We start from the raw sequence: 23,934 nt of genomic DNA, 5'->3' as shown, positions 1-23,934 counted from the left end.
GCTCAACCATGCTTGCCGCTGGAGTTGAGTTATTCCTGAAGACAGGAAGGGATGGTCAGTGGTGGGAGAGGACCAACACTGTTGGTCCCAGTAAGGTCCCTGAGAGAAACAGAACAAAATATCAGCTCTTCCAGGGTGCATTCACCTTTCCTTCACCCCGAAGCCATGGCACCAGGGATGATTTTAGTGGTATAGAATAGCAACCTATAACCACTACCACAAGACACACACTCTGACCTCTACTAGGCACACCAGCAGTACTAGGACAGTCACCTCCCAGGTCACTTCTGCCCAACAGAAGCAGTCAATCAAGCCATTTTTGAGGAAACAGGTTGCACAAGGGCACATTTAGATTGGGTGACAGTAAAAAAAATTCTCTACTGAAAGGTCTGCTGAGCACTGAAACAGGCTGTCCAATGATGTGTTGGAATCACCATTGTAGGGAGCATTAAAAAAGTGTGTAAATGTGGTGCTTAGGGACAGGGCTCAGTGGTGGACCTGGCAGCATTAGGTTAATTGTTGGACTCAATTAGAGGTCTTTTCCAACCCTAATGATTCTAAGATTCTATAAATATACTAAGTAAAGACAAGGATATCTAAACAGCAACATTTCACCTTCCCACCCAAATAGTGGTTGCAATTTTGTGTCAGAGAGAGAGAAGTGTTCCAGGCAGGATTACATCATCCTGTGGAAATGAAATGACCAGGAATGGGTCCAAAACATCTGTCTATCCTCAACAGCATCCCCAAGGTCATAAAAGAGTTCACTAACTGTAGCAGGGCAATAGGCAGGATATGCGTTGTCTGGCACACAGCACATATTGCTGCTTGAATAGCAAGGATACTCACTCATGCCCAAGTCTCTGTTAAACATCAAAGGAGTTACTTACACAGCAATAGATTGGACTAGCAGAGTAGCTGATAGCAGTTTCAGGAACCTAGGTGGCTTCGGTTCCACCAATGAAACTTTATTTCATTGTGAACATCTTTATATCTGTGTACATTTCATTTTTCAAGTGCTTAGTTAAAATATTCCTGGCAGATACCTGTTTAAACAGTTTATAAAAGCCTGTAACAATGTAGACAAGTATTACACAACCTTTTTAGGCAATCTGTCTTGGTATTTCACTATTCTTAGAAAGTTTTTCCAAATGTCTAGCCTAAGTCTCTTTTGCTGTATTGTAAGGCAATTATTTTTTACTCAATAATGTTGTTCCACTGCTAATATATTCCCTTTTCCCCTTCATTCTGCAATAGCTTTTTTAGTATTTAAACTCTGTTATCATATCCCAGATGGATCTTTCCTTCTCTAGACCAGTCAACAACAATATTCACATCTTTCCTCATCCACTATATTTCCAGCCTCCACCTATGCTTACTGATCTTTTTAAGACCAATATAAACCTGTATTAAAGTATAGTCCCTAAGACAAATATACACCTGTTTTAAAATGTCCTTTAAAGGACAGAACACTCTCTAACTGGGGACAGTATTCCAGCTAAAGTGGTGCTAATGAGCCAATGAGCAGAAGAATTTCTTCAGATGTCTACAAAAGATATAAATTATTATACAGTCTGGTAGGATTCAGTTTGTCTTGCTTACTAGATGCAGCGATGTTGCTGTGTCATGTCCAGCTATGATCCACTACAACCTTGGGATCCTTCTCTGCAGAACCACAAGGCAACCAGTTGTTTCATATCTTGGATTTACGTAGCGGACATTCCTGGCTAAATATAGAGCTCTTTGCTTATTCTTACTGAATCACATCTTATTTTCCTCATATCTCCTCTCCAATTTTTCAGGCTCCTGGCTAAATATTGGTCTTGTCCTCTATTGCATTTTTCCATCTTGGTATTGCCTGGAAATGTAATAAAGATATTCTTTCTTCCATAGTTCATGTCATCGATGAAAATGCTAACCAATGCCAGAAATACTGCAGCAGTCCTGGACATAGACAAAAAATTCTTTCTTTATTTGAGTGGATTGACAGTCAGCTTCTGCCTTCTCTCTAGGATAAATTACCAGAATAAAATAAGCTCAATATTGCATGTATTGACTATGCTATTAGCATTATACCATACAAAATCTCCCAGGCAGGATTTTTGTTTTACAGTTGCCCAGCACTGGCACTATATCTCAGCATTGAGGGCCCTGAATTAAAACTTTTACCTTTCTTAAACCCATTATCAAGAGTTGCATACCACACCAGCTGGACATCTTTTCCATTCCTGAGATCTGAATGCCTGTGTGGCTGGTTTGGATATCTAGGCCAGACATTGAGTTTTGTCTGCCTGTATTTCAAGGAAATATTTTCACTGCTCCTTTTCTATGGAGACATACCTCTACAAGTCTAAACCTCCAGGTAAACAGTTGTGAATTTTTATATATTAACTTATCTACAGCTATATTAATTTAGCCCTAGAAGTTCAAAGGCTTCTTCAAATTGCGGCTCAACAGGTCAAACTACCTTTCAAAAGTAATCAAAGCAGACAAAGTTGCTTAGCATTTGGTCTGCTTTTCTTTTCTAAAATAAAATACCATCTATTCAGACATTAGAACCCACTATATAATTACAAAAGTATTTTGTATTTTCTATTTAAAGAATCCAGGGCCAAGGAATTCCAAAAGGATTTTCAGGAAAGAGTGAATTCCAGTTTTCTAAGAATAGATCTCAGAGAGCTCAGGTAAAAATAGTTGACATAGACCATCTTACCAGATATATATTCTGCTTTCTCTACTGCATAGATTGCCAAACTTTATAATTTTTTTTCTAGTATTTTGAAGTGGATATATTTGTATGTATAAACATATAACCAAAGGCTTCTGTCTTTTGTTTAAATAATGCCCACCAAGTTTATTGACAGTGTGGGTCTTGTGTGTGCTTGTCTCTGGCATCTAGATCAAGATAAGCTTTTTTTCTTGAATTAGTTGAAATTTCATTATTTTTCATTTACATATTTCACAACATCCTAAAACTTTTCTAGTCATCCTATTCCTTCCTCACCACTTCTTCTCCCATTCTGTCAATGAGTCACAATTTGACCTAAACAGTAAATACCTTTTCTCTTAATACTGCAATAAATTTGTTACTCATTTGCTATTCCCAACCTATTCAGCTGATAGTAGCAGAGACAACTCCAGTGTTGTGAGATGCTGGCATTCATGTGAGGATTTATGCAGCTCTGAAAAACACATGCAGATGTAAAAAGTATATATAGGGGATGATGGTTGGTGAAAAACTCAAAATGAGCCAGCAGTGTTAGCTCACAGCCTGAAAGACAGCCAAATCCTGAGCTGCATCAAAAGGAACGTGGCCAGCAGGTTGGAGGAGGTGATTATTCCTCTTCACTCTGCTCTGGTGAAACCCCACCTGAAGTGCTGAGTCCAGTTCTGGTACCCCCAACAAAGGGAGGACATGGAACGTTGGAGGAAGTCCAGAGGAGAGCCATGAAATTGACAAGAGGGTTGGAGCACTTCCCTACTAACACAGGCTGGGGAAGTTGGGGCTGTATCTGGAGAGGGGTGTCAGGAAGCCCAAGAGGGACTCTTTGTCTGGAACTTGAGTGATAGGATGAGGGGAAATAGTTAGACAATGAAATAGGGGAAATTTGGGCTAGATATTGCAAAGAAATTCTTTATTGTGAGGGTGGTGAGACACTGGAAAAGGTTGTCCAGGGAAATTCTGAATGCCCCAGCCCTGGAAGTGTTCAAGGTCAGTGAATAAGGCCTTGAGCAACCTGTTATAGTGGGAGTTGTCCCTTCACATGGAAGGGGAGGTTGGGACTAGATGATCTTCACGGTTCCTTCCAATCCTTAACATACTATGATTCTGTGATTCTCAATCAAATTAGTAGAGGATAACCCCAAACCAAAATCAGCAGCCCAGACTACACTACTGCTACTACTAATACTACTACTAAAAAGCCTGCTTCATGATGAAACAGAATATTAACATTTTTACCTGAAAGTTTATGGCCCGGGAGACCAAATATCCAAGATGTTCATCCTATTGAAAAAAGGTCTTTACCACCATATGATAAACAAAAAGTATAAATGACTAGGCATTCAGAACCTGGCTGTAGACCAAATAATGATAAGAATATTGAAGAGACATATGATATTCAACAGACCATAAAAATGTCACCAGAGCTTTTCCCAGCATATAGTGCTGAAAGTTTCTGGTGCTGAAAGATTCATAAAAGAAAGGAAATTTTAAAACAACTGATGATTCCTTCCATTGCTCACAATTTAACACGATAAGGGATTCATAATGGCATGAACCACACAGGAGTGAAAAGAAACTTGAAGTTGGCTGCAGGTTTATTTTATTGGCCTCGAGCAGCATGAGCAGAAGAGAGGAAATGTCAGACAAGTGAGAATTGTTTCAGAAGAAGGTCTAAAAGTGAGATGGCTGCCAAGAAATTTCCATGAGAGAGAGCAAAAGTGGAATTACTGGAGGGGGTTCATACAGGTGGGATAACAGGTGATATCTAGCACACAAAAAGGAAAATTCTTCTCTTGATTCAATTTTACAAACTAAATGGAGAACTCTGAAACTCAGTCTGCTTTACATTTACAGGGAAAAAAGGATAGCACATTCTGAAATGATACCTCTAACTTTTTGTGCAAATTTGCTGGTTCCTAGCACAAGGTCCAAGACAGCTGTGATAGCCACACATGCTGGATACCAGAAAAGAGGGGTTGGTTTACATAATGTACCTGGGGAACTCTGCACCTAAAATGAAGTGGAGTACACAGTTTTAATTTAAATTCAAGTATTAGCTGCCAGCCAGGCCTGCCTGACCCTACATTTCAGACTGAGAAATCATCCAGTGGCTGCAAAACAAGAACCAGGAATTGTTGGTCTTAAGCCCCTCTCATAGAATCCTAGAATTATTAAGGTTGGAAAATACCTCCAAGATCATCGAGTCCAGCCTTTGAGCCTAATAAAACATAGCCCTAAGCACCATGTCCAGTTGTTTCTTGCACACCTCCAGGGATGGTGATTCTAAAACTTCCTTGGGCAGCTTGTTCCAATGCTTAACCACATTTTCAGTTGAGGAGTTCTTCCTTATGTCAAATTTGAACCAACGTTGTTGCAGTTTGGGGCCATGTCCTCTTATTCTGACACAACATGCCTGGCAGAAGAGGCCAACCCCCACCTGGAAACAGCATCATTTCAGGTAATTGTAGAGAGTGGTAAGGTTTTATGCTGTTTTCTCCAGCCTAAACAACCCCAGTTCCCTCAGATGGTCCCCATAAGACCTGTGCTCCAGACCCTTCCCCAGCTCCATTGCACTTCTCTGAACTGACTCCAGCACCTCAGTGTCCTTCTTGTAGTGAGGGGCCCAGAACTGGGTACAGGGTTAGAGGAGTGTACAGGAGTAGAGGGTGGCAATCATCGCCCTGCTCTTGCTGGCCACACCATTGCTGACACAGACCATTGGCCTTCTTGGCTACCTGGGCACATCCTGGCTCATGTTCGGCTGCTCTCAACCAGCACTTCCAGGTGCTTTTCCATCAGGCAGATTTCCAATCACTCTGCCCCAGCCTGTAGCACTGCAGGGCACTGTTGTGGCCACAGTGCAGGTCCTGGCACTTGGCCTTGTTGAAACTCACAGAATTGGCCTTGGCCCATGGATCCGGCCTGTCCAGGTCCCTCTGCAGAGCCATCCTCCCTCCCAACACTCCCACCCAACTTGGTGTCACACATGAACTTACTGAGGGTGCACTCAATCCACTCATCCAGATCATTGATAGAGATATTAAACAGGACTGGCCCAGTACTGAGCCCTGGGGAACCCCACTAGAGACCAGATGGATGTGATTCCATTCACCACTACTCTCTGACAGCTTTTTACCCAGCAAACAGCAGACTCAGCAGTCCAAGCTGTGGGCTGCCAGCTTCTCCAGGACACTGCCATGGTATCAAAGACCAGGTAGACTACATCCTGAGCCTTTCCTTCATCCACGAGGCAGGTTACCTGGTCATACAAAGAGATTGTGTTGGCCTGCCTTTCCTAAACCCAGGCTGGCTGGGCCTGATCACCTGGTTGTTTCTTGCAGGAAAAGACATGTATAAGTATTATATTGAATTTATTTCTAAGACAAGGCAGAGTTCATCAGAATATTTTGTAGAACAGCTAGAGGAGACTCTTCTCCCTTGCAGAAACTGTGTAGCTCTGCATAAATAAATAAGAAGCAGAGGTATAAAGTAGAAATAGAGGAGTACTCAGTGGTGAGAACACTCTCTAGGAATTCTTAAGTTTTTATGGCATGGTCTTTGCATCAAAGTCAGTAAATAAAAGTCAGTAAATAAAAGGACCAGAACAGAATCACTTTTCAAAGTTTTACTGTACTTAAGGCACATACTAAACTCTCATTCTTTAATATACAGCAGAGCAGAAGCATTAATTAACACAACCACTGGCACAGCTGCTCCTCATATCTTTGACTTGTCAACATCCAGAAAATTCAAAGGAAAACTCTAGGCTGGTTACTTGCAGATTTTTTGCTCTGGGATAAATTACATTTAGCTGCTAGCAGAAAATATCTGTGCCAAGTGGAACAGTGTTGTGAAATAACAGGAAGTCAATGGAAAGACAATTAAGCTATTATGATTTTGTGGAAGGGTTCTGTATGGATAAAATATGGCCTATGTATAGACATTTTTTTGAAATGCATGTTGCATTTTTGTTCTTTGTTTATAGTACTATGACTGATTTAAATTAATGTTGACAACATGAAGACAATTTATTCAGGCTTATATGGAGTTTTGTTCAGCTGCCAACTTATCTTCTTTTTCTTCCTAAAAAAGAATTTACCTTGAAGTACACTCCCTAATATTTTCCTTTAGAGACATACAAAAGGAAAAAGAGATACTGATTTTTAAGACTATTGCAACAGATACCTTTAAACAAGGTACTATTTTTTAGTGTATTGCTGCATACTGGTGGCTTCTTGACTTTGGCTATTATCTTTTTCAGGCTTAAATACACTTAGAATAAATGCAGTAATAGATTGATTAATAAAATTTCAGCAAGGTTGATTATGCATAGCTCACAGGTTGGATTTACTATTCAAAAAATATTTGATCTATTACAGATTAAATGCACTCCATAGGTGTTAGTTTAAAAAGAAAAACCCAAAACCAGCAAGAAAAGAAACAACCAAAAGAGCAAAACAACAAAAACCCAAACCCAAATCAGGGTTTTTATGTTATACTAGTGTATTTCCATCCACTGCTTTTACATGAATACAAGTTTACCCAGGTGCACTAAATTGCACTAACAAAGTTTGATTTTCTTCATATTGATATTGATACCCAGAACAACATCAATGAGAAAATCAGCAGGAATTAATCCCTAATCCAACTGTTTAAGAACTCCACTGTGATTTCTGTCCCGCCTAATTTTTCTCCAGACAACACTACTCCTTCAGAATTCTCCTGAAGATATTTATTTACAAACTCTGGCCAAGTGCCCATATTCCTTTTTGTGGAACAGTATTATGTGTGTTAATGAGGTCCAGCGAGTTTATATTAATAGCTGGAAGGGAGAGTCTGGAATGTTTGTTAACATGTCAAAGACACTTTTGGATCAATTCCCCATGTGTCATTAAAGCCCATTTCCCTGTGGCCTTCATCCTTTCTTTCAAAATATATTCTATTACCCAAAATGCAGTTTATTTTTAAATATAGATATTTTAATTAATTTCTTTCCAAAACTGTTTGCTAAAGTGTCTATCAAGCACAGATGCAGATATTTCTCATATTTGACAAGATCTTAAGAACCTGGTGATAGCATTCACACTTCTCATAGGTGAATTCTTATTGTAAAGACAATGACTGTAGGGAATTATTGTACCATAGCTAAAAGTAGTTTCATTTAAGTCCTGCAAAAAGTAATTCATTTAAATCCTGAAAAAAGTAATAGGAACCACTATAGCTGTGGAAGATTTCATTAGGTTTGAAACAATATATTTGAGATCATGTGAGCTTAAGAAATATTCTCAAGAGAGTTTCATAAGACATGTAATAAAATCACAAGAGTTGGCAACAACCTTGGTCTATTTCATAAACTCTAGATAAATATGAACAGATGTCAATAGTGTAATTAATTTTTTGGAAGTTAATTTCCTAATGAATAATTTTGAGAATCAGAATTAGACACATAACACTTGAAATGTAATTGATTTTTGAAACAATTCAAAAATTATTTGAAGGATTTTCCCCTCCGATGTTTCTCCAATTATATTTTCATGTTCAGAAATACTTCATTTTTTTAATATAGTCACCTTATGACAATATGAAATATTCACTCTCAGTAATGAAGAACAATCTCTCTTCTAAAGAACAAACTGTGAAGCTGAGTGTAAAGACACTTCTATCTAATATACAGTAGATAATTGCCTAAAAATTAGGGAAATAAAATCCTGCCTTAAACACAGAAATTTTGAGTGTAACTCAGAGACATGGTTAAAAATATAGAACTTTTTAAGAAAGTGAAGCTAAAGATATAATAAAGAATTAAAATAGAAGAGAATCAGAAGAAATCAGGAACACACTACAGAAGGCACTGGAGCCATTTTCTGAAGCTTGTGTTACTGAGGTTTTCTTCCCTGAGATCTGGAGGGCATTCATTTTTATGAAGAGGCAATAATCCAAAGACAAGCAATTGTAGCATTATGTAACATCAAAAGTTGGGAATATTCTTTGATATAACTGTCCCAGCAGTTCAATCATTCTAAACAAAATGTTATTACATAAAAAAATGCTTTGACTCTTTTCCATATGCTTATCTTTTCCATAGGCTTTTAATAGTTTTTTTCCATCATGGCACTTCTACAAAAGCAAGGAGCTACACAACTAGAAACAATCATAATTTCAAACTTCACAAAATATGAATTTAAAAGTATGTAGTTGAATGCCAGCTTCTAATGGGGCTAAAAGGCTCATCTTGGGTCAATAAAGAAAACCAAAGAAGGGTGGAAAAATTAGTAAGATTTAAATTCCTCCAATATTTCTCTAATAGATCAGACCAATATGGGATCTGTTCTCAGGCTGAATTTTATCAGATAAATGAGTAACAAATAAAAATAAAAAGAATGTACTCATCCACTGGGGCACCTCTGAAACCTAAAAGAAACATTCACAGCAACTACATAAAATAACCCTTTACTGCCAAAGTTTCAGTCAGGATTATATGAAACAAAAGAAATTTAGAGAAAGCTGTCTATTCAGTAGAGCACTTATGTGCTTGAGGTATACTTAACACCTATAGTTTTTAGCCTTATCTAGTTTTCAAATACTATCATCTTTTGTAATGATTTAAGCTCCCTCTCCAACACGAATTTGCAGAACAGAAAATCATTAATGCAATTGTGCCTCTTGTGCTGTCCCATATGTGAGGTATGTCCACAGCATATTTCTCTGAGATCAGCTGATAAACCCATGAAACATTTCCACATTTCAGACAGTATGAAGAGCTGATCTTACAAGATTTACGTTTTTTATCTGTGATCTATTTCATCTGAACTACTAGAAAACACTCACTTTCCGTACCTCTTGTTGATGCTGGAGCCATGGACCATCAAAACCACAGTGGCAATGGGTGCTTGACTTAATATTGTAATGACTCAGGAGCTTTGCTGGAAAGGTGGGGAATTGTGGTTCCAGTCATTGTTCTCTTCGGCGCTTCTGGGTTTTATCCAGAGATGATCTGAAGCGAAGCGCACAAACAGTTCTGGGCACGTGGCCCAGGAGTCAAGCTTTTCCAAAAGCAGAATTCTCTCAGCACGATGACACAAAGCCAGTCTGTTCTCCTCAAGTACTCCTGTCTGTAGCACAGCTCAGCATCACCCACAGTGAGGATTACTTGCTACACAAAATGTTGGGGGACCAATGCTTGGATCAATCTGGGCTTGGAAAACAGGTCTCCTGCTTTCTGAGCAAGTGCTTTTTCAGACCAGTATTTAAAAATAATTATTTAGATACTGCAATCTGATCACCTAAATTCTGTAAGTAGTTTCACACTGTGAAATATAGTTTGCTAGGCTGTCAAAGTTCATACATGAGGTGAGTTTTGGGTACACCTCTTCTGAGATTTGAGGGGGGCTGCTGACATCACATACTAAAACACAAGAGGCTAATTTCTTCTTGTGTAGGAATTATGCCCATCATTCATGGCAGACAGCAGAAGGAAAAATAACATACCCAGGGATACTACTCATTTCAGGAATTTCTGCATATCACTATAATGACCCACTTATAAGTTTCATGCCTTAACAATATCACCTTACAAAACCACATGTGCCATTTTCACTATCTTTCCATCAAAAAAAAAAAAATAAAAAATCAGGGACATAACGATAAAATTGTACTTAAGAAAGCAGAAAAAACACTGAAAAAATGAAAATTAATGGTTTTTTGAATCAATGTCAGCTATGGAAGATATTATCTATCTAGGTTTTACCATACTTCAAATGCAAATTCATGTCATGGTGAGCAGAGTAACTGCACAGGTTCGTTTCTGTGTTGAACTATGTCATCATTCACTACTGTGCATCTCTTATGAGAAAAATGATTAAATTAATGTTATTTGATAATGTCAGCCAGACCTTTCCTTTTACCAGACTTTTCAACCATTTCTCTCATACTCCGTTTTCCACTTGCACACAGCAAGTCTCTGACCCTAGAACAATCCTTTGTGCCTGTGGTTATGTGGATGCCACACCTAAGAGAAAGAAATATTAAAAAAATTTCCTGGATCCATAACAACAATTCTCTTTTGAGAATGCCTGGAAATGGTAATTAAGACTAGGCCAGAAAAGAATTTGTCATCGTAACAAGTTTGAATTTCACTGTTTCAAATAAAAAAAGTCTGCTGGAGACTACAATCACATCCTTCCAGTAACACAAAAAGAAAGAACGATTAAATGTTCCTTGTTGAGAAAAAAATAAAGGATATAATGAAAGCCATGGCCCAAACTCAACTGAAGGAAAACACAGGGTCCAGGAATTAATTAGTGAAGCTATTTGTATTCATTTGTCAGAAGGAGCTGACAAGCAGCCAGTGGACAGGAAGAAACTGAGGAGGCTTCAAAACAATCAATGATTGTGTGAACCTGAAAGAAAATAAGGCAGAGCAGGACAAGGAGTTTCCTTGGTAAAGCACCAGATAAGTTAAGCTGAGAAGGCAAAACAACGAATTCTCCTTGGTCTTAGTCTTACTGTGTTCTAGACAACAGAATTTTGCATATGGACTTGGCAAGGCATCAGATGAAAGAAACAAATAATTCTGATGTAAATTTATGCCACATATTGCCCAGTTCCTTAAGCCAAGTAAATGACACTGGAATGTAGTTCTTCTGAGGATTTATATTACATTCCCTCTCCTGATTCCTTAAGCCAGTGGTGTGATTGTCCAGTCTCCAAATAATTTTCTGACAAGAGTGCAATCATCCATGTGTCCTTCCCTTGTTGTTCCATAGCTGAAGAAAAAAGTGGAGCCACAACACACTTCTCATCTCCTCTGCTTCAGCAGGATAGTCCTTTAAAGATTGTTGTGTCTTTAACTTACCCTATGATACCTCTAAAATATCTTGTCCAAATTTCATATTGAGTAAATTGAAACACTGTGAATTATATAGCAAATGTTGCAGAGGAGGACTTGGAAGAGAGGATGAGTGAGTGTGGCAAGAATAGAACTCTGCATTCCAGTCATGATTCTTTCTATAATAAAACTAAAAAAATGGATGTTGCTGAAGCATAAACCACTGCCCTTGCATATGCTATCGTAAAAAGCAGAATAAATTTTAATAAAGTTTAATGAATTTTTAATAAAGTTTAAGTTCATTTTGGGAAAAGTGTAAGTTTTTTGTAAGATTTGACTCCAGTGTTGGTTCTTCTGGGTTGTGACTCATCATACCATTTCTATTTCTTAATTTTATTGTCAAACTTATTAAGTTGATAAATTTAGTGGGCCTGTACAAGTGGGGATACCATAGTGCAATACAGTGATGGAAGATAGGAAGAAAATAAACAATCCTGTGTAAGAAAATAAACATTTCAGCTGGTACTTTGGCTGGTTGTTATGTGACCATGGTATGATGATCCCATTTGCTACTTCACTGGCAATTAGAAATTCGTTATCAAAGATAAGTCCACACCACGAAAAATGTGATTGTTTACATCTCATCTGAGATGATAGACAGTTGATTTTATTAAGCTGTTTGTGCTTTTCACCCAACAACAAATTAAAACAGAATTTGGTTTTAATAATTATAGGTTCCTGCAGATCACTCATCTTGGTATGCTGCAAAAACTGACCTTTGAAGGTAAGGTAGTAAAAGTTCCTGCTCAGCAAGATTTCAGGCAATAATTTTCCAACTTGTTCTTACTTGTGGTCAGGAGGGAACTCATCAAAATCAAATTTGAAGATTCATGTGCTGATTACACTTTCAGCCAAAGTAGTGGACTTATGAATCCTCTTTCTTTCCCTACACAAAAGGAACTTTCTCCATTTAAACTAAAGTACTTGTAATCAAATCTCAACTGATACAAATTCTTTTTATACCATGAACTTTCCCTAAGTTTTGGCCACAAGTTAGAGTTTTTTGTTGTTGAACTGAATTGCTGTTGAAGTCAGTTTATTCCATTGTTTAATTAGATACAGCTCCACAAATATTTTATGGTGGTTTTTTGTTTGCTTGTTTGTTTGTTTTAAATCTCTGCCTATCTGATTAAATTCTAAATCATTGTACCAGCCAAAATTGAAAAACACCTTCCCTGGGGTACCACTGCTTTTCTTCAGACATCCTCATATGAGCCATTACCTCTAAGACAAATATGATGTACCAGTCTCCATGTATTGAAAGTAAGAATCCAGTGAATTTGTTCTTTCCCATGAGAAATAAATATCTTTGTCTCATGAATTCCCCATGAGACAAAGACATATATGTCATTGAGAGATTGAATATCTCCTGGTGGAACTTATATCTCAGTGACAGACTATTCAAGCAGGATCCAGCTGTGCCATATGAGCATAGAATGCTATTTAGACCTCCAGAACTGTCATATCCAGCAACCAGTTCCACTGCAGGCTGGCACAATCCTCTCCTCTACCCCTCTGTTGTCAATTCCAGCTCCATCTCCCTTGCAGCAGCACTGGTGGCTATAATAGGGCATCCAGTCTGCCTAATCTGAGAACCTAATTTATGTTTTAATCTAGACAGTAAATACCTATGTTTCCTGTGCAAGCAGTAGAGGTAGATAGATAGATCCCTTGAGGGAGGGTACTACTGCTGTATAGCTCACCATAAGCACCCAAGTTACAGGGGTTGAACTCTAGCCTAGGTTTATAAAATAAGACTATTCTTTCACTTCAGGAAACGGAGAAGTAGAGGGAGGCAGCAAAATGTTTTGGAAAAAAATGTCAGAAATTCAAAACATTTATGTGAAAACCAGAAGTTATTGGCTTTTTCTCACATGGGGGAATATATCCTCCAATAGTGACCTCAGACTGTTCAAGATGTTATAAAAGATAAAATGCATCAAAGGTGAGCTTCTGTTATAGGCATTTGAGAGATAAATTTGCCCCAAATTTTCACAAAGTGTGAGGAAGAAGAGCATGTTCAATATTTATTTAATTCTCATTCTGGCCACATGAGTATCAAATGAAATATTTAAACAACACAGAGAACTAAGATGTCTTTATGTGTGTATACATATATAATACATAATTTCACTTCAATTTTATGGTTGCATGTGACCCTTAATTTCTGCCAGTTATTCAGTGATTCAGCTGTGGCACTGAGTGACATGATAGCACATCACAAAATTCCTATACCCTAATTTTATAATTCCATAGCAATGACTTTTAATCTGTTCTATTTCCAAAAACTGAGGGAGTAAGCACCCAAGGAGAAGTAGCCTCATCTGATTAAGGTGTGTTATTTCTGCTAGCGAGAACTCAAAAATCAGCCCTTAATTGAAAAAACAGATACAAAAATTTTTAAATAACCCTACAAAAAAACCCATACTGTGTGAAATTTGAATATACTAGAACCTAAATACATGGCTCTGAACCCAGACACTCAGATTTAGAAAGATACTTGTTTCTCTTTGCTGGCCAAAACTCTAATGCCTCTTCAGTGCAAACAATTTTTAAAATGTATTCTACATTTTTAAGTGGAAAAGCATAATGCTTCTTCCCTCTGTTCCCAAGCTATCCCATATCCAATGAACAGTTCATTTTTCCTAAAACATTGTTTAAAATTTAAAAAAGTACAAGTCCTATTTTTATAGTGAAAAAACCCCAAGCCTTATATGTCAAAATAGTCTTCCCAGCAATATTTCTAAGATCTTTGTGACTGACTAGATTAGATGGTCATGTTTGGTTTTTTTTTGCAATTTGCTACATTTTTCCTACAAAAGATCAGAGATCTTTACACAAAAAGTATCACATTGACCCATACATACTGACTCATTGTCAAAAGCTTGGTATTTGTTTAAAGCTTATAAAACATAATATAGAAAATATCTTCATTCAGATACACTTATACATTTAGCAGAGCCTGTTTGGCATTATTTCACACTGTGCCTCAAGCTGTTATCTGATACAACCCATAGGTGTCATCATTATCATTTAACCAGTGGGTAGCTGAGACAAACAAAATTTCAGTGTGGTTTACTCAGGGTGCCACAAACAGACCTTGGGTACATCACAGCTCTGAATCATGCTCCAACAATGATACCTCAGGGATATCAGTGCTCTGTCCTCTGCCTCAACAAATGAAAATGACCTTGACATTTTCAACTGGTAGAAATGTACACATACAGACACATTTTTGGACTTATTTTGTGAGTATGTGCTTTGCTGCTTCTCAGTGATCAGAGAGTCTCTTTACAGAGAGCAGATTCTCTATTTCACTTGCTGTTGCCAGCACTAAGTTCTAAAGAAGTTTGCTGAACTCATGCATACTAATAAATTTCCAAATATAAAATACTACTATTAGAAACAAATAAGTCATGAAAAAAGGACAGATCAAAACAAAAAATCCAGAAATCCTGAGTTTATGCAGTGAAGGTTATATTCAAAAATCCACTGTTCCTAGGGGTTGAGATTTTGTTCCATAAATGACTTCAATTACATCCTTGATTTCTTATATCCTTTAAAGGTTGATAGAAATAAAGCTATTAAATATTCTAATATTAATAATATTAATGTTATTGTAATTGTAATGTTATTACAGATGTTATAACTATAGAGCTGACAGGGAAAATATTTAGGAGACTTGTTTTAACTCACTTTAAACCAATTAACTGCTGTAACACAGCCAGTTTTATGGACTTGACCACAAATCAAGTCTAATGTATACAATATTTTTAATAGCTTTTTACTAAAGATGTGCCAATTTCTTCCTTTTTTAAATTATTGAGTATAGGTTTCTTTTGCATTTGGAAAAACAGCTCTTATGTGTTCAAAACTCACTTTTGACAAAATATAATAATCTGAAAAAATATGGTGCTCTTTTGTTCTCTCCTCAAAAGATGCTTTATTTTTGTGATTGCAATTATTCTACTCCTTATTTAGCTTAGTTTCCAATGATGGACTCGTGGCAATGCTATTTTTCACTGCAGGACTCAGTTTTTGTGGTGGCTGTAATTGGTACAAACACTTGGCATCTTTTCAGATCAGTGTGGTTGGAGAAGCAGCACTAACACTTTACACATCCAGAAAAATTAAAAATAATGAATTAATTTTACAGATAATAAATAAACCAATGTGTTAAAGGGGAAAAAAAACCCCAAACCCACCAAGCACAAGTTACAGAACCAATGGAAGTAGATGTCTAGTTTAATAATAAGTTCTCTTTATCTGCTGGGCCCACAGAATTCTCAGCAGCTGTATAAGACTGCTATGGATTCTCCAAAACTGCAATCATCCAATTAATCCATTTCCTCCACCCCATCTGAGCTGCAGAGATCCCTCTAGGGCATGTGGGACCCTGCAAGCCCAGATGTGTGAAGCCAGGCAGGCGTTATGAGGTGTGCACTAGACACCTGCAAGGCAGTCATGAGTCAGAAGACAGAGATTTATCGATATGAGAAATCTCAAGACGCCTTACTCTGGCACAGACATTGCCAAAGGTTGTAAGAGCCCTTCCATATCTAAATGCTGTCTACACACTTCCTGGGATTTTAAAATGCATTTTGGAGTGACCTTCAACTGGCCAACTCTGTGTTCTTCAATTTGAAGCCAGACCAGTGCAGAAGGCGTCAAAAAAGTGAACTCCGTAAATTATTCCCTGCCCGACTCCTGGTGGAGTGTAAGAAATGAGAGCTTAAATGCAGTGTCAAGACAGAAAACTTTCAATCTAGGAAATGGCCAAATTGATAGCCCAAAAGAAAGAGAAACAGGAAATTCTGAACAGAGGTATAATTCAATCTTATTTTTCATATAAGTGAGAATCTTCAAAAGTGGGAATAACCACTGCTCTGAAAAGACTGCCTTCTGCAGGGAACCAAGATACATTAATCATTAGTAAGAATGAAACCATGACATTTTTGATTTGCTGGTGAAAAGGCAAAGATGGGTCAGTACTTACGTAGCTGATGCTGATATTTGAGTACAGTAAATGAATTGCAGCTGGAAGCCTTATTGTTAATATTTACTAGCCTGTGCCAGGAAAATAAAGTACCATTTATTCCTAAATATCCCTGAATATCTTCAGTGCAAATGATATAGGGCTTCCACCCTGGAGTCTCCCCAGCCACTCTCTGCACATCATGTCACCACATTTTTTTGCCTGCTTGCCCGTGCCTGCCTCCATTGAAAGGTAAGGCAGGTTGGAAGGGGGATGGGGTGTGGTCCCTTAGGTGCCCCAGCCTGGAAGATCTGGGAATTGCTGGAGTGTAGCTTCCCATGCCAGCAATCTTCATCTGTGGGCAGACACAAGCATGGATTTTAGAGTGCCAGCCCCTTCCAGGGCAGCTCAGTCACTCTCTTTCATTGACATTTCCTGCCAGGTTTGGCACTGCTCATCTGCAGAAAATTTGGCCAAGGCTTCTGAATAGCTCACTATGACCTGGTGCTGCCTATTCATAATTTTATCTTCTATATTCCTATGCCCAGAAATAAAAACAATGATGATCACTATGTAGTTCCTTGGGGTTTTTCCAGCATCTCCCTTCTTGAAGAAATGCACCACAAGATCTTTTCTGCAGTCTTGTGTAACTTCAGCCTCTTTTCACAATTTATCAGACAAAATAATTAATACCTCCACAGCCATGGGTCTCACCTGGTGAAGGAATGCAAATATGGAAACTCCTAACGTGATAAGGAACATTCAGCATAGATTTATCATAAAAAATGTCATTATAAATAATTCCTCAGAGTAAGCACACCATCTGCTTTTCTGTGCCCTGCCAACTTTCATAGCTCTGATGGGAGAGGCTGCCAAGACAAATCTTGGCAGGTTTCACTGATACCTGGTAGAGTGCTAGCCAACAGAGTTTGTCAGCTCAATCAAATTTCTTTCTTTGACAGCATAAGTGGCTTATAGGCAGGAAGCGGTACGTATGGTATGTCTGGCTTTAATAAGCTTGTGGTAGTGCCTCACATCACATCCTCATACGCAAACAATGGAAATACAGTCTAGAATGTTTGTTCATGAACAACATTTAGGGACATGACTGTCACTAGACTACAAGCTCAAGCAAAAAATGCAAGTATTTGGGTTGCACAAAATTATTGGTCTGTAAGTAGTCTCTCACAACCAGAATAATTTTGTACATCACTAGACAAAAAAAAGTCAGTATAGAATAGGTAAATAAGCAATTGAAATCTACACTGAAAGAGTAGTTACCAAGGGCTCATTATCAAACCAAAAACAATAATCAAGATGGGTTCAAAACAGGTTTTACTTATTCAAGTCAAATCTTTTTATTATACAAAATATTATCATTTATTAAATGAATATAATTAAAATTTAGTGTGTGTTTAATTATAATTATATGGTTATTCATTCTATTGTGTATCATATTATGTATGTTATCAATAATATGCAGTATTTACATGAGTGACTTAAATAAGAAGACAATTCATTTATGAGCAATAGAATTGCAAATAAAATACATAAGGATCATTAACTAGTGCCATACATAAGACAGATGAGGCAATTATACATCTCTAGGCTTTGAATTTTTTCATTCAAAATTTTCATTCAATTACTTATTGCATGCATTGTAGTAATCTTCCAAAAAGTGGCAAACACTACGCTAGTTTGAATCAGCAGCCCCTTAGCCAAATTTATTTATACCTTAAAAATATAAATAAAGTTACGATAAGGAAAATTTTATTTAAAAAAAGGAGGGGGGGAAATAAAGGAGGGAGTATATTGCCTTAACATTTTCTCTCATTGTTTTTCTTTATTAGAAGAAGAAAATAGCATGCTGACTGTGTAGAATATCTCTAAACTGTAGTGTGCCTATTTGTTCTTTATTCATGTGCATATTTCACTAAGTGATCTTTAATGCCTTTGACTTTTTCAATGTAGGAAATAAGTATTCATGCAAGTAGACAGATGGATTTTAATTTTAAGTATTAAAAAAATCAACTTTATTTTCCTAGAGATTATCAGTCTTTTCCATGGAACTCATAATTCAACTGAGGTATTGTTCACCTGGCGGATGTTTACAAATCTTACTTCCTCAGGTCCCTTCTTTCAGTAGTCTTTGGACATCTGCCACAAATTCTCTTTCATGGGAGCATGATCTGGCACTGCTTTCTCATCTTCGTATCAATTTTCTTCAAGCAGAGGTGCTTCCCCAAGTCCCATTCATGCCATCATTCCACTTATGAGCCATCTGCAAACAATGAGGCAATTCAGAAAGAGAGCTGGATCTGGACACCTGACTGTGCTAAACATTTCCACTTACCTAGCAAGCAAGTCACAACAATTCAACTGATGAACACACAGCTTGGGTTTTATTCAGTCATCAATGATGGCTACATCACCAATATTCTTGCATTTCTTATATCACTAACATCATAAGATGAACAGGACACTGAAAAATGAACAAGATTGTGGCAGAAATTAGGCCCAGGTTTTGAGAAATCTGTAGAATAAAAACTCCATCTGCCTAATCTGTGATGTCCTTTTAATTGTTCCAGAAATTCTTGCTCAAAAGTTTATCAGGAAAAATTTATGAGGAAAGGATTGTGTTCATCCAATACCTACCAGAAAAATCCATTTACTGGAAAAGATGAATAGATAATCTCCTACATTGTACTTTCTGCTTTCAATCATACATTTCTTCACTATACTGTTTGACAGTTTGTATCACAAGACAAGTCCACAAATTATCCCAAATACCTAATAAAGATCAGTTATTTTCTGAAAATAAAACACCCTCTGCTTATCAAATCCAATGTGTAATTGGATTTTTTGGATTACTCCAAAAGTAAATTTGTTAATGATAAGGAAAAATATGAGTATCCTTCGTATGAGTGCATGCATTCCTCTTTGAAAAGTACATCCAGGAAAGTAAGTTTTAAAGCTCCTCTATGGATATAGCTTTATAAACCATTGAAATGGTTGGCATGCCAGGAAGAGGTCAAATGTTACAAGGCTAAGCATAAAAACTAACAAGAGAGTTTCAGAGTTCATTAAAAGTCAATCCTGCCCTTGTACATGGGATCAGATATTTGCTTTCTTTTTGTTTTTTTGAATGAGAAAATGCATTTCTTATAACCATAACAATTATTTTTAACATGATTTAAAGTATCAAGCACTTCCACATATGAGTTGATGCTAAATAAAGATGAGGCACAAAATAAAGCTGTTTCTGTTTTTCCTTCATATGTTTCCTGTCTCCCCAGGCCTGTCCCTCCTGTTTTAGCAGTGCTGATGTTACCAGCCCCCGGGCAGAGCAAAGCAATCCTTGGCAAACAGTATCTAGATCAAATTCTTCCCTTGATTTCATATTCTGGGACTGGCAGCTGAAGAGTCTCGACTGGCTCCTTATAGAAAAACAAGGTCTCTCAGGACCCTCTTTAGCATGTGTTCTAATGTCAAAGAGGCTACCATCTCTGTCAAGAAATAATGCAGTTAGGTCACAGCATTCCTTCTACCCTTTTTGACAAAAGGGCACAAAAAAGTCAATTTAAGCAAAACTGCTGATATACACTGAGTGAGGGCTCTGACAAATAATATAGAAAACACATCATTAAAGAGAGCTTCTGGGGGAAGAAAAAAAAGGTAGAAAAACCACCAAAGTAAAAAAATCTGAGTTCTGAAAATAGGGAGAGTAAAGCAAACATATTTTAAAGGCTTAGCATGGTAAGAACACCCCCTTGATGAAGAAAGGACCCAGATGCAAAAGATAAAAGAATAGGCAGAATATTTCTCTATAGGTTTGTTATTTGTTTGTTTGCTTGATTGTTTTTTACAGATAAACGATCAGGGACCTTGTCTGTGTAAGAGAACACATCTTTACATTATTCTAAATATTTTCCCAGGAATATTTCCACCATTTTGACTAATGATCATTCAACACATGTACAGAGATAACTTGGCATATATCATCAACATGCCTGAGAATTGAAAGAATGCTGTCTGGTTTAGGCAGAACTACATGAGTTTCAATAATCTCCAGAGTAAACTTAAGGGTTATGCTTCTCCTGTTTCTTCTTGTCTATACAAAATTTTAGACTGCTTTGAAAGCTCTGAAACATCTCCTGTATGTTGCCCAACTCAGCTGTTATTTACTGGATGCTCTGCATCCACAGAGGCTTTCTGAAAATCCCATGGCTAGTGGCTGAAGGTGTCTCTACTAATTGTGGTGGGGTGGATGAGATTAATTTTAGATGACACTTCAAACTTAAACTATTCTATGATTCTATGTTTCTCTAAGTTTACACCCAAGAGAACCAATACTTGTACAACCAGAATGGAAAATTCCAGTCCAGAAAGATCATGTCCAGAACAACCTAGCATGTTTTAAGACAAAACCACTTTGAACATTGATTGTTTTTCTCTTCCTGCCTTCCCAACACCAAAGTATTATTTACCTTATATAAATAAGAGAGAGAAGAGAGAGAGTATGAGATTTTAAGTGCACTTATGTGTGTGGGCATGCACATACTTTTCCTTCTAGTGAGGGAATTCCTCATACAATCATATACTCATAGAATGGCCTGGGTTGGAAGGGACTTTAAAGATCATCAAGGTTCAACCCCCCTGCCATGGGCAGGGACACCTTCCATTAGACCAGGCTGCTAGAGCCCAATCCAACCTGCCCTTGAACATTTCCAGATTTGGGCCATACACAACATCCCTGGGAAACCTGTTCCTGTGCCTCACTATCTCACAATAAAGAATTTTTTCCTAACATCTGATCTAAAACTGCTCTCATTCAGTTTGAAGCCATACCCTCCTTGTCCCATCACTGCATACAAAGTCACTCTCTCCATCTTTTTTCTTCAGGTACTAGAAGGTCACAATTAGGTTATCCTGAAGCATTTCCCAGGCTGAACAAATCCACTTCTCCCAGCCTTTCCTCATAGGAGAGGTGCTCCATCTCTCCAATTTACTTGATGGATCTCCTCTAGATGGGCTCCAACAGGTCCTTTCTGTCCTGAGGACCCCAGTGCTGGATGCAGCAGTGCAGGTGTGGTCTCACAGACCAGAGGAGAGGGGCAGGACCACCTCCCTGGCCTTGCTGCCCACCCTGCTTTGGAGGCAGCCCAGGATCCAATTGGCTTTCAGGGCTGTAAGCACATTGCTGGGGCAGGTCCAGCCTCTCTTCTAACAGCACCCCCAAGTTCTTCTCAGCAGATCTGTCCTGGATCTGTTCATCTCCCAGACTGGACTGACACCAGGGACTGCCCTGACCCAGGTGCAGCAGCTCACATTTGGTCTTGTTGAGCCACATGAGATTCCCACAGGCCCAGTTCTTGTGCTTGTCCAGGTCTGGATGCCATCCTGTCCTTCAGGTGTGTCAGCCACACCATTCAGCTTGGTGTCATCTGCAGATGTGCTGAGGGTGCTCTGGATCCCTTTGTTTCTGTCATTGAAACATTAATGAAGACATTAATTACTACTGGTCCCAATACACACACCTGATGGGCACCACTTGTCACTGATGTCCGTCGGGATTCAGAGCCATTGGTGGATGTGACTGTCCACCCCCTTCCTCATCCACCCAACAGTCTCCCCATCAAATCCTTCTGTCTCTGTCACTGTAGGACACGAGATAAGTAGCATGAGTTCAATGCAAGTGGCAGAGGTGGATCATCAGAAGGGTTTTGTTTCAGGGTTTCAGCCCCTATTATAAGGTGTTCTGATACAGTTTTTGCATTATTGGTAAAGGGAACACCTCTCTCATCCCATTGGTGGGACAAGAGAAAAACACTCAACACAGCTGTACAGTATTGTTTTGAGAACTACAATCTATTTACAAAAAATAGTCCTCGAGAGAGAAAGGTTCCCAAGAGACTTTCCCTTGGGAACAGATCAGCCACTGGCAGGCTGAAAACTCTCTCAGACTCAGAAAATCAGGTCCACATGTCTCCAATTTAGGGAGAAGGATGTGGTGGGGACCCACGTCAAAGGCTGTACTGACGCCCAGATGAATGTCATCTGCAGCCCTTCCCTTGTCCACCTATGCAGTTACTCATCATAGATGGCCAGCTGGGTTGGTCAGGCAGGATTTGTCCTTGGTGAAGCCATGCTGGCTGTCCCAAATCACATCCCTGTCCTCTATGTGCCTCAGGATAGCTTCTAGACTAATCCATTCCATGAGCTTTCCAAGCACAGAAGGGAGGCTGACAGGTCAGTAGTTCCCAGGGTCTTTCTTTTCACCCTTCTTAAAGATGGGCACAATGTTTCCCTTTTTCTGTTCACAGGATTGTCATGACTATTTAAATATCATAGACAGGAGCTTGGCATCTACATCAGACAATTCCATCAGGATTCTGGAATGCATTTAATCAGGTCCTATAGACTTATGTACATTCAGTTTCCTGAGGTGGTCACAAACCCGAACTTTACTTACAGTGGGAGGAATTTTGCTCTCCCAGTCCCCATCCTGGATCCACTTGAGAGGTGTGGTGACAGAAGTCAGCCATTAACTGGTCCTTGTTTGGTTGGAAATGCTTTGCTGATAAGAAGGAAGAAGGAACTGGACACCTGTTTGAACAAGAAATAAGCCCAGCATGTAGCATGGAGATCAGGGAACAGAGGAAAAAAAAAAAAAAAAAAGAAAAAAAAGATAAATTATTCAAAGTAATTATTTGCTATTTGCTGCTAGCAATAAGATAAAATATCTTCCAAATACATTTCCAGAAAAGTAAGTATGAGTTGTCCAGATGACTCATATACAAGGGAATTGGATATGATTTCCTGCTTTTTGGTCTAAAAGTATCCCCCTCCAAGTTTTCAAAAAGCAACGTGAGGGGATCCACAAATTCCATGAGCTGGTGTTGCCAGTCCCAGCCGCTTCAGTGGCCATGCTCATGAAAGTAACCTGCTTAGAGAGTGGGTACAAAATGTTCCTTCAGAAAAAGCTGTGGACAGCCAAAAGAAGAAAAAAGAAGAAAGTTACATGGAAAAAAAGTAAAAAAAAAAATAACCAAGAAATTAAATAAGGATATAAATGTATAAATACAAGTATAGCTCTAAAGCAGAACAGTGTGCTTGAGACTGAAAAGAATGAAATACAAGAGTCCTGTGTTATAGAAAAAAGACTTGAAAATTTTCAGGCATATATATTCACCAAATATTTCCTGCACACAGTACAAATATTAACTCCTTCCTTCCTTCCTTCCTTCCTTCCTTCCTTCCTTCCTTCCTTCCTTCCTTCCTTCCTTCCTTCCTTCCTTCCTTTCCCCCTTCCACCCTTCCTTCTGCCCTCCCTTTCTCTCTTTCTCT

The sequence above is a fragment of the Parus major genome, chromosome 3, assembly GCF_001522545.3.
Source record: "Parus major isolate Abel chromosome 3, Parus_major1.1, whole genome shotgun sequence".
Taxonomy (NCBI): domain Eukaryota; kingdom Metazoa; phylum Chordata; class Aves; order Passeriformes; family Paridae; genus Parus; species Parus major.
Note: the sequence above shows the minus strand (reverse complement) of the source record.